The sequence below is a fragment of the Phalangium opilio genome, unplaced genomic scaffold (genome assembly GCF_054372755.1).
Source record: "Phalangium opilio isolate 3A_F unplaced genomic scaffold, DU_Popi_V2 ptg000093l_1, whole genome shotgun sequence".
In the NCBI taxonomy this organism is placed as follows: Eukaryota; Metazoa; Arthropoda; class Arachnida; order Opiliones; family Phalangiidae; genus Phalangium; species Phalangium opilio.
In genome coordinates, this window is record NW_028324198.1 from 5,812,400 (window position 1) to 5,825,418 (window position 13,019).

The following is a 13,019-nucleotide window of genomic DNA, read 5'->3' on the forward strand; positions in this document are numbered from 1 at the left end:
AGACCCCTTAAATGTGTTAAAAGCTTTGGCGTCGAAATCGACCTGTAGCAAAGATGAAAGAGCTAGGTTGGTGGATATGCTTTCGGAATTCCAAAGTATATTCACAAAGAAACCCGGCGAAACCTCGCTAATTGAGCACTCTATAGAGACGGGAGACGCTAGGCCTATAGCGTGTCATCCCCGTCCGGTTAGCAATAAGAAGAGGAAGGAAATAGACAGGGCTTTTGATGAGTTGTTGGAACTGGGAGTTATACGACCATCGAATAGTCCCTGGGCGTCCCCGATAGTTCTTGTTGAGAAAGCTAACCCAAAGCCGGGTGAGATCAAACGGCTTTGTGTAGATGTGCGGCGGTTAAATGACGTGACTACCGCGGATAGGTATCCAATGCCTTCGATACCTGATATTTTAGCGTACTTAGGGAAGGCGCGGTATTTTACGACAATAGATCTCACAAAGGGGTTCCTCCAAGTGAGGATGAAAGATAGCGATATACAAAAGACAGCTTTCGTGTGCCATAGGGGACTTTACGAGTTCGTAAAGATGCCCTTTGGACTTAAAAACGCACCGGCAACTTTCATGCGATTAGTTGACCGTGTGTTAGGACCCTGTAAATGGAATTTCGCTCTCGGTTTTTATGATGATATCACCATATATTCCGAGACGTTTGAGGATCATTTGATTCACATTCGAGAAATTCTAGGCCGCCTTAAAGATGCCGGATTAACTATTAATCCGAGCAAGGTGCAACTTTGCACGAATACCGTTAATCTTCTCGGTTATAAGGTTGGTCCAGGGCGCTGTATGCCAAATCCGGATAAGTTTCGAGCGATTGAGGAATTCCCCATCCCTCAAGACGTGAAATCATTACAAAGATTTCTTGGCATGATAGGTTATTACCGCCAGTTTATACCGAACTTTGCGGGAATAGCTCGTCCTTTGTATAACCTATTTAAGAAGGATTCCACGTGGCGTTGGGAGGAAACCCATACCAACGCTATGAGGGAGTTAGTGGAAAAGGTAAAGAGTACCTCGGAATTAGCACTCCCGGATTTGAATAAGAAATTTCTTATTCAAACCGATGCTAGTAGCCACGGCTTGGGTGCAGTATTGGCACAAGAGACTGATAGAGGATTAATGCCTATCTGGTTTATAAGTCGTGGGCTGACTCCTGCAGAGCGTAATTATTCCACTACAGAGTTAGAATGTCTTGCAGTAGTATTCGCTCTCAAGAAATTTAAAATGTACGTTGAAGGTACTGATGTGATAATCGAAACCGACCATCAGGCCCTTCAATGGCTTAAAAAGATGAAAGAGCCAGTTGGAAGATTAGCCCGCTGGTCTCTAGGTCTCCAACCATTTAATTACGAGGTGCGATACCGCCCTGGTAAATTAAATTTGGTAGCCGATGTTCTAAGTCGGGCACCAATCGAAACCGAATTGGCCGATGAAGAAGCCGTCATATTGGTTGCAAATGAAGTAGTGGGGGGTAACACACCCAAGTTGGGTTTACCTTTTAATAGAGAGGCGATAATAAAATCCCAAGCTACTGATCCAGAGTTATCTCGTTTAATCGAGGAGTTAGAGCGTGTTAGAAGCTCTGTAGACCCGGAAACGGCAATAAAGGCCGGGGCAGTATTGGATCAGTATGTAATGGATCAAGACGGTCTTCTATTAAGATACTTCGCACCATGGGACGAGGAGGATGAGGATGCCCTAGAGAAAGCTTGGTTCGGTTAGGCCTTGGCAAAGGTTGTCCGAGATGAAATCCGATCGATGGTGCCCGTGATTGGCCTATTTAGGTCAATATTACAAGCCTATTTACTAATCATCCAATCAGATTAGGGAATTCCGTAATATTCGATACCGGATTGAGCAAGGGGGATAAAAGTTGTTAAGCCTAATTTGAAAACTTCATGTCCACAAACTGATTTCATCCATTGTGTCTTAAGGAGATTGCTAAACCTAACTTGAAAACTTATTTTTAACCATTCATGTCTACAACTGATTTCCATTCATTGTGGTTTAAGGAGATTGCTAAGCATAACTTGAAAACTTATTTTTAACCATTCATGCCTACAACTGATTTCCATTCATTGTGGTTTAAGGAGATTGCTAAGCCTAACTTGAAAACTTATTTTTAACCATTCATGTCTACAACTGATTTCCATTCATTGTGGTTTAAGGAGATTGCTAAGCCTAACTTGAAAACTTATTTTTAACCATTCATGTCTACAACTGACTTCCATTCATTGTGGTTTAAGGAGATTGCTAAGCCTAACTTGAAAACTTATTTTTAAACATTCATGGCACAACAGATTTAATTTATTGTAGCTTAAGAAGAAGATTGTTAAGCCTAATTCAAACTTTCTAGGAATTGCTTGTTGCTGGGAACATCACGTGATTGTAAGGGCGGGAAATTACCTTTTGTGTTTTTGTTTTTGGACGGAGTTGTCCGTAACAATGACCGCTACCAACAGAGAAAACGTTCAGTTTAATTTGTGGAGACTACAGGGTACTGGGAACATTTGTTTGTTAATTAGTACTAGTTTAGGATGTAATTTGTTTTGCTATAGATCAATACCTAGACTTTCTTGGTTTAAAAATAGAAAGATTGTCCCATACAACTCTGTGACGTCATGTTTGCTTTGTTTTAGTATTTACTATAGATAATTTATGATCATCTTAAATATTTATTTTGATGCTAATTTTAATTCAAGGCGCAAAAAAATTCGCCAGTTTCATTCACAGGAAGTGCGTAACTCATATTCAATGTGATTTTACACAAATTCCCAATATCAGTTGACACTATAGATAAATGTTAAACTCTACCTGTTATTTCACGACTTTATATGCCAGGAAATAATTTTTAATTGTCATTTCAATAATATATCTTTTTTTCTCTATATATATAAAGCTCAAATAACTAAAGGGAAAATTTAGTTTTTAAGCTGTATTTTTGGTAGACGGTTCGATTAAGTAGAAATATATCAACTTAAATATGATTGCAGTTAAATTAATGTTAATTAATGTTTTAATTGTAATAGGGTCTTCGCAGATTAATCAAGAACTCGTTAATTAAGTAAGTGAAATACTTGGTTTTATTAATTAAGAAATATTTTCCGTTGGAACTTAGTCTGAACTAACTTATTTATTCACCTATTTATTTCTATTTATTTTCCTATTTATTTTCCTATTTATTTACCTATTTATTTACCAAAATATTTACCAATTTATTAACCTATTTATTTACCTAAATATTTACCAATTTATTAACCTATTTATTTACCTATTTATTAACCTATTTATTTACCTAATTATTAACCTATTTATTTACCTATTTATTACCCTATTTATTTCCATTTATTTACCTATTTATTTATTTAAATACTAATTATTTTACCCCTTTATTTATTTATTTTAGCATGTGATACAAGCCTCTCAATAGATGACCAATGCAGCCCTACTTTCCCCGCATGTGGCGATGGAATGGTCACCTGCACTTCGGCCAATCCAGGGACTTGTTACCCTGAATTGGACACTTGCGGTACATGTCAATGCTCACCTAATACCAATATCGGTTGGAACATGAAATGAACTTTAGAACCGACTTTATTATAACCCTTTACTTTTAAATAATGTTTTCTCTAATAAATAAATAAATAAATAAATAAACAAATAAATAAAACAGATATTCCTATAGCGTTTCAATAAAATTAAATGCTATAATAAAAAGTCCCTAATAAAATTCAATTCAATTCAATCCAATTCAATAATAATAATAAATTAATTTTAATATTTATCATAGTATATATATCGAAATAATATAGATTTTAATAAGAATATTTTCAAATAAAATCTGCATTATTATTTGAACTAGAGGTACTGTATTATATTGTACAGGTGATGCCAAGCTCTCCTTTCTACCGCTCGCAACTATTATTATTTTAACTAGAGGTACTGTACTATATTGTACAGGTGATACCAAGCTCTCCTCTCTCTCCGGCTAACAACTACCCTCAGTGTACGCATGCGCCAACCCTAGTAAAACTAGCGCGCTCTCTCAACTTTGAACAACTGGTAGAAATATCGGGCTAACAGCAAAAACCTAGTAACTCTAAACCAAAAAATTTATCTACTTTTGTCCCAAATAAAATGAATTAATCTTGAAGTATTCTGATTCAATTCAGTTCCAAACCTAATAACAAATGATTGGCAACCCTGAATCACGGCTAAACTTAAGAAACAGGGGGAGGAAATTTCTTTAGCCCCTTTAGAAAGCGTTTATCTATATTAAGTCTAAAATATTTCAAGAAAAAAATCGTAAAATTGAGGTTTAAATTTCATTATGGAACATTAAAACTTCACGAGATTTAATATAAAGTTAAAAGTTTTCAATATTAACTTTGATTTTTTAAAATAAAATTTAAATGTTCCGTGTATTTTGGCAATTTTAAACTTAGTTTAATATTAACCTCAAGACCCGACGCCATTTACTACCAAACTTTTCTGAAATTGAGAATTTTAAAATTGGTTTCGGTTACCATAGCAACTCCATTACTTCTTATAACAAATTCTCCAAATGTATTTTATTTTATTTTTTTTTTCAAGAAATATTTTTTACTAAATTAAAGGGATACTTATGGGTATCTCGTTTAATATTGTAGATAGAAAAATGATTCCAATTACTAATATTCATTATTTTATACCCTCCTTCAATTAAAATAAAGAAAGAAAATTTTTATCCTTGAAGTATCCCTTTAAACTACATGATTTGGTAGAAGATTAAGGCCCAAAATCTAATTGGTTCTCGTTAGGTATACCACGTGACTGTAATGGCAGGAAATTACCTTTTCTTTCTGGACGGAATGACCAAGTAATTGACCGCACGTTACTGGAAGAAACGTCCAATTTAGTTCCCAAGGTATATTCCGACCAGAATCTTTGATTTAATTCAACAAGGGCAAAAGGAATGACCTTCAGCTCCATTTCCTAATTAGAAATTAGGACAGGATAGGAAATTGAGTTTTCTTGGTCTAATAACGATTATCCAACTTTGTGACGTCATTCCTACCTTAAACATTCCTAATTTGATATACATTATGGACGGACATATTATAAATTGGTGGTCAATCAGCCAATAGTTTTTTACAAACTAGTTAATTAGTCAATATTTTTTCTTAAAATCGGTAAATATTGAAGACTGTCTTGTGACGCCAAATATTCAGTGTTACCTCCAAATTATTTTTACCATGAATTGATACGAGTACTTCTCGAACTTTCCAGGGTTGTACAGTGGTCTAATTATAACGGAACTTTTACGGGAACACGATGATATAGTGAATTTAAATACATTATCTCATGAACAAACCGTCGTGCTGTTAGAGGTTGGCACAATAAACCTGGCACCAATCTCTCAACAGAACAGCAAATACGTTGTAACTCCACTCAATTACGCTAAATTCAACCGGAGTAGTTGTGTATAACACTAGGAATGCATACAGATAAAAGGAATCATTGTGTTCCCATATCTAAACGTTTATTTTTATACCGGGTTTGTGGGTATTCCGGGCTTGAGAACTTACTATCCCCATCACGCCTGATAATTCCGAAGGCGTCTTTCTAACTGTGTGCCTGCAGCTTTCATTGCTTTTGATCCCAGCGCTCTGATTAACTTAGCTCCTCCCATAAAACTCGCCTAGATACAATAATAATTTGACTGACTACACAATGATTCATTCCCATTAGGTGTATAGATTCATGATAACAGACATTCAAGGATGTATTTGAACGAATTCATGACAAAGTCACAGATGGTGAAGAATATTTCCCAATGTTTCATATAACAAGCACGTGTAATAAAACAACTCGGAAAAATACAGTAACTCCCTAAAAACCACGTATCTTTTTGAATATTTCAGATGAATAACGTACAATGTTTTTGGCAGATACGTCGTTTTGCCATGGTGTTGTTTTACTTCGAGAGCGCGTGTAGTTTAAAAATAGTTGATATTGTATGTCACGAGCTTCACCGATAAAATTTTGTATAAAAGAGCATATTTCGTTGCCGAATCATCACACACACTCTCTCTCGGAGAACTTCGAAGTCAACTTTAAACTCTACGCTCTTCAATTCGCCGGTAAGTAAGAAAACTTTGACTATTTTATAAACGGCATTTTTAACTTGTTGAAAATAATTCGAAATTGTTTTCTCTCTATTTTACTCGATTTTATGTTTAAACTCGTTTAATTTAGGAATTAGTCGGTTTAGTTTTCGAAATATGGGTCTTGGGTTTCATTAAGTTAACTAATCGGTCGATATCGGTTTCGTCGGGTTAAATAATCGGTCGATGTCGGTTGCGTCGGGTTGCATAATCGGTCGATGTCGGTTACGTCGGGTTACATAATCGGTCGATGTCGGTTACGTCGGGTTACATAATCGGTCGATGTCGGTTACGTCGGGTTACATAATCGGTCGATGTCGGTTACGTCGGGTTACATAATCGGTCGATGTCGGTTACGTCGGGTTACATAATCGGTCGATGTCGGTTACTTCGGGTTACATAATCGGTCGATGTCGGTTACTTCGGGTTACATAATCGGTCGATGTCGGTTACGTCGGCTTACATAATCGGTCAATGTCGGTTACGTCGGGTTACATAATCGGTCGATGTCGCTTACGTCGGGTTACATAATCGGTCGATGTCGGTTACGTCGGGTTACATAATCGGTCGGTGTCGGTTACGTCGGGTTACATAATCGGTCGATGTCGGTTAATTAAAGGGGATAACACCGCGTGTCACGGAAGATCTTTTCTTTAATTTAAAACTTTCTTTTTGAACTGAAAAGAAAACAATGTCTCGAGGAATCCTGATTTGTCTCTTATTTGCTTGTTGCGTCGCCATTTCGATGGCCCAACAAGGTGAAAGTAAGTTGTTTAACGGAATTTCACACGTTTCACTAAACTTTAAAGCGGAAATCTGCTCACGATTCGCCCCTAGAGTTGTACTTGTCCGCACAGCTTCAAAAAAATCCAAGAATGTGCTGCCACCTTTAATTTTTAAGGTTGGTTTATGATCAGACCTTTTTTTTCTACCAGTGCTGGACATAAGTTGCCATTTAACAGTTTAGACTTAGAGCAGACGACGGTTTGAAGGCGCGGGCTGTTTATTATTCTAACTTCATGCTGTGAAAGGGTGGTTTGTTTTTGATTATTTAGATGGTCTAAACTGAAATGAAGGTGTAAGATTTACTTATTATATTTGAGAATGTTCGGTCACTCGGGAAAAAAATAAAATAGTTTTATATTGAACGCTTGTTTTATACTCTTTTTATTCCAAAATTTTGGTTTGCGGATGTGATCCTACATAGCCACGATATTGAAATGCATTCGTCCTATTTTAGTAAGTATTTAATTTAGTTCAGTGACTTACACTTGGTCTTACTGTGTGCTTATTATAATGATAAACCACAAATACAATACATTGATCCTTTATTGACGTTGAAAAGAAATAGATTCACCTTTGCGTTTGACTAATTTAGTTTCATAATTGTAATAGCAAACAAACATGTTTGAGCCCAATTCTGCCACACGTTATCAAAGGGACAACTTAGTATTTCCAATATATAAACAAAGTGAACAAATAAACCAATTACTTTCAAAAATATACATACATTTATATCCAATACTCGAAAATACTCCTCCGCGACGGAAGTCGCAAATATAAATACCACGGACTACAACTACTACTTTGACCAATGAGGCTGCAATTATCTGTAAACAGGCTCTATACTTTTAATCTAAGTTATTATCCATTACTTTTATTTATTAAATTAACTCTGGACATCATTGTAAATTAGGACTCCACCTTAATGATTGTTCCAATAAAAAGCCAATATTATTATTATTATTGTAAAACCTTGCAAGAAGTTCACCGTGGTATCTGATTCTAAAATAGAAACTCAAAATATGCAATGGAAATATATTTTGAAGTCGGTCAGCAATTCCTTTTCATATACTTTCCACTGGAAAAATCTTGCTCCGCGACAATGGCGCTACTTTCACCTAGTGCAGTTTAAGCTAGGTAGTGTCATTTCATCCGTACCAAGCGACTTGTGGATGTGGAACCCTTTAATTATAGTCATTATTATTGTGGGAGGAGTCACGTCCCACCACTGATGCCAAATGCATATTGTGCACCCTCACTGTAGCTGCAGCAAAGAGGAGAGAAAGAATCAGTATCTAATGCAGGTGTCTATTAAGCCTAATATCCCATCTGCTGAGCCCAGTAAGGCTGTAACAGACCAAATCGTACAATCCGTACATTAAAGCTAGTTAGCGGGCGAGAGAAAACATCTTACTACTATAGAGTCCATTAATTAATAAATAAATAATACGTTACGTCATTTAGTTCTTTTATTCCAACAGTTTTCCATCTAAGTGAGAGACACCCGTATACCGCCAACTAAGCCCAAACCATGCCGCACCTAAATGAAAAGTGACTAAGCGCGCCATTTTTTAAGATGGCGGCGAATTGGAAAAATCTTTCTTAGTACGCGCCTACTACTTTTAAGTAACGTTCCTGCAAAGTTTCAGCTTTCTAGGGCAAGCGGTTTGGGCTGGGCGTTGATTATCAGTCTGTCAGTCAGTCAGGACTTTGATTTATATAGATATAGATGGACTAATAATAACTAGGCTTTGTCTATGAAGGGATTTCTACACTCAGCCTGTGGCTAGTTTACATGTGGGTCCCTTTACATTGCATAGAGGGGTGGTGGCTAGCCCCTATGCCACAGCATACTAACTAATGGAAAGGAGAAACCGGGTTAGACCGCGGAGGAAAACTCCTTTACAGCCTGTATCGCTTGAGATACAAAACGACTCGGGTTCTTTCTTGGTTGCTTGTGGCACAGGAATTTGGGCTTCTCGTTCGACACTGGCGCATCATGTTTCCTTCGTTGACTCCGCTTCCAGGGCGTTCGGTACATTCCTCATCTAGACATGGTAACGGTACATTGGTATGTAGGTCCTTCCGCGCTGATGCCTCCGATGTGGGTAACTCCTCTGGCGCTTCTAATTGCGGGAAGGTATCCGGCCCCTTCATGGTGGTGATACTGAGGAACCTCTCCTCCGATGTCATAAAGTATGAGGGTTATAAAACAAGAAATATGAACTGATGTATTAAGGCCAAGTTTAGAGTCTAATAAGTAATAATACGTTACGTGCTTTGGTTCTCTTTTATTTCAACGGTTGAAGTCCTTTATCGTATGGGGATGTGTTGTCCATCTAAGTGACCAAGGAGACACCGGTATACCGCCAAGTCAGCCCAAACCATGCCGCCCCTAACGTTTACCGACTAAGCGGGTATATGCGGGATGAAAGGTCACCAATGCCAAATGACGCCATCTCGCTGCATCCATTACAAGGTCCCTAGCTCAAGACCTGCAAGGACCATCAACAAACTGTTTCGTCAGTTTCAGGCCATCAATATCAAGCCAGAGCTGATACTAAATAGCAGTGATTCTGTCATGTAGGCACCATCTTACCAACCCGTTGGTGATGGGGACGACTATCGTTGGTCCAAAGAAGAGGGTGGTGATGGATTTGTCAGGTGTCTTATGTGTAGGATCCCAAGCCTTTGTTGGGTCTCTTATGTCTAGGATCCCAAGCCTTTGTTGGGTCTCTTATGTCTAGGATCCCAAGCCTTTGTTGGGTCTCTTATGTCTAGGATCCCAAGCCTTTGTTGGGTCTCTTATGTCTAGGATCCCAAGCCTAATAAGCGTTGATTCCTCAGCATTCCAACTGTCGAAACCTCTTATTTCGTGGATTGCTGAAGTTTATTTTTGACATTAGAAAAGTGATTTCATTTCCCTTCAAGGACTGACAGTGCACGATGACCGCAAATTTCCCTTCCCATGACTTACGAGTTATTAGAGTGGTGGGGGGTCGCTTTGCGGTAATTTCCCAAGAAAATTAGTTATTACTTATCATTTAAAATCGAGATATCTGTTTCTCTCTTAATTCCTCCTTTGAAGGGGCTTCTACCATTCCTCTGGTTTTGGCAATCCTTAACGGGTGATCAGCATCCAGTGGTACTTTTTGTTTCAATGACCCCTAGAAATCATAATAAATTTATAGCTGAAAAAGAACAGATTTTATTTTTACCTTGAAGTTTTCCCTCTGTTCGAAAATGATCCGCATTAATTCCGGAATATAAGAATATTTTTTCTTCTCATATATTGGCACAATGTACCACGCCTTCGTTCGTTTACTTCAGGCACGTGTATCTCTGGAAACCACACATTTATGACCGTTATGCTTATTTTTACAAACACATAGGCTATAATAAGTATATTAATGAAATTTTACTTTGGCTGTCCATCTTGTCTATAAGCCCGAGGCCTTCCACAGTGCTTGTTGTGGTCTATGGCGGCTAATTTAATCCTTATTTGGTAGCCCCAGTAGCTACATCACAGACAAAAATTACTATGTCAACATGGTAAACGATGGAAACAAAGTTAGAAATACCCAAAAGCGATTCTTTTAGGGGCATACATTAGAATTAGACTGTGGTTACTTTCGAGAAAGCCTGTGTGCCTGTAACAAACAAGATTTGCGCGTGATGAATGGTGATACAGTTCATCTCTAGGTACTCACGCATACCTAAAGTTTGTGAAGTATCCCATATTTTTCAAGAGGTACTTCCTCATAACTTCGCTTCTTAATTTTAAGAAAGTGGGAGAGTTGGCTTGTAACCAGGGGTGTTTTTCCAGCTGCTCTTCAGTTAAAGGTTCATGGTCGCAATGACTGAACATGCCTATCTCCAAGTGCCACTCATGCTCGTTGATAACATGGTGAAGACAAGTCAACCACAAACTCTATAAATATTTGGATTTCAATTGACCACCTGTTCTTCAAGATTCATTCAAGGTAATCATAGCACAATACCTTCATAGTGAAGACCTGTCCTTAACAATTTTTGGAGCACCACCAGAAATGATTACGTAGAGGAGCCCAGTGACATAAATATCTATGTTCTTTAGATTTCAGTCCAATCTACATGAAACAAGTTCTGTTTCATTCACTTGATAAAGGGTGTGACAAGAGATTTAAAAATGGAAACATATTTACTTCGTTCAATCTCTTTAATATTATTTTGCCACCATGCCACGTGTCCCACGAGTGTTTTACACCTGGCAAACAAGAATTCTCCTTCCCTACGAATAGTCGCAAATAAATTTTTTTTCATAAATATAACAATCGAGACAAGTACACTTATCGATCACGTCTATACCAACAACCCCGATAGAATTGTCGAAACTAAGACAATATCATGTGGAGCTTCCGATCATGATTTGACTTACGTCATCAGGAAGATAAAATGCCCAATAATAACCAAAGAACTAAAAGAAAAAAGGCAATATAGGCGTATGAACACTGACCACTTTGTCTGGGAACTTCAAAACCGCTTAAACAAATGTTACCATAACTTCAACGAGCCAAATCAGGGCGTAGAAATTCTGACAAGGGAAATAGTTGAACATTTAGACGAACACGCTCCATTAATTAAAAGATTTATCCCTACGACTACTGCACCATGGCTCACTTCAAGCATCAAACATCAAATGCACATTAGGGACAAATTAAAAACTAAGCGTAAACAAGGTGGTGCACATTATCAGGAGCTGTACAGGACGCAAAGAAATTACGTTAACAACTTACTAGCTAAAGCAAAAACAAGCTACTTCAAGGATAAGCTTCGACAAAGGCCTGCTGGAACTAATTTCTGGAAGACCTTAAAACCATATATTAAGGGCAACAAAAATACTCAATATATTCAAAGCCTAAAGATCAACCACCAGGTTATCGAATCCCCACATGACATAGCAGAAGAACTCAACAACTTCTTCGTTAACATAGCGGACAATCTGTTAGCAACTCAAAGCATCTTAAACCAACCAACTCCCGGAACTATCACAATCTCAAGAAATACGACCCACAATAGAAAAATGGAAGCATTCCAGCCTGTCACAGAAGACACCGTCTTCAAAATGCTCAAAAGTTTAAGACCTAACAAAGCCACCGGTCCGGACGGGCTATCACCTTCCTTAATTAAAAGCATATCAGTTATTAGCTCAGGATTTATTGCAAAAATAATAAACCTATCATTATCCAAAGCTATCTTCCCAGACAATTGGAAATCTGCCAAGATAATTGCGGCTTATAAAACAGGAGATCTGCAAGATCCTAAGAACTATAGACCCATATCAATCTTAAACACTTTATCCATGATATGCGAAAAAATCGCCTATGAACAACTTTATGAGTTCCTGGAAGAACAGAACCATCTGTATAAATATCAATCTGGCTTCCGGCGTGGACACTCAACCTCAACGGGAATTTTCCACCTTCAGGAAACGATATTACATAACCTAAGCCAAGACAAATACGTACTGACGACATTCCTTGATATGTCAAAAGCTTTCGATACCGTCCAGCATAAGCTTTTGATCGCAAAAATGCAAGACATGAACATTGGAGGAAGTATGCTCAAGTGGTTTACATCTTATCTTAGCGACAGGGAACAAGTCGTACATCATAATAATCAACGATCCAGACCTCTAAAAGTCCGTCACGGTGTCCCTCAGGGCAGCGTGATGGGCCCTCTATTATTCAATATCTACACAGCAGATGTCCACACAGTCCTGCAGCATTCCGTGGCTAACGAATATGCGGACGACAATGCCATTATTACTGTGAACAAAAACGTAAACAACCTGATAATGAACGCTGAACAAGACCTGAAATTACTTGAATCGAAATTGGGAACCAACGGACTAATTTTAAACAAATCCAAAACAAATTTCATGATATTTTGCCCTAACAAGGCAACAAGTCTTCACGCCGCAGGGATAACCAGCATATATGACCACACTATAAACCGTGTGAACCAATACAAATACATTGGTCACTGGATTGACGAAAAACTGAGCTGGGCTCACCACATTGAACAGACGAGGA

General features: G+C 37.8%; 2 long non-coding RNA genes across 2 annotated transcripts; one reads left to right on the forward strand and one right to left on the reverse strand.

Moving 5' to 3' along the window:
• The first annotated feature begins 6,076 nt into the window (after positions 1-6,076).
• On the forward strand, positions 6,077-7,310 carry LOC149640752 (uncharacterized). Its single transcript, XR_016372227.1, has 3 exons — positions 6,077-6,138; positions 6,848-6,926; positions 7,000-7,310. It is a non-coding gene; the product is annotated as an uncharacterized LOC149640752 (long non-coding RNA).
• Positions 7,311-10,273: 2,963 nt separating this feature from the next.
• LOC149640753 (uncharacterized) lies at positions 10,274-10,542 on the reverse strand. Its single transcript, XR_016372228.1, has 3 exons — positions 10,527-10,542; positions 10,368-10,463; positions 10,274-10,287 (listed from the first exon to the last, which is right to left on the reverse strand). It is a non-coding gene; the product is annotated as an uncharacterized LOC149640753 (long non-coding RNA).
• Between the last annotated feature and the right edge of the window lie 2,477 nt (positions 10,543-13,019).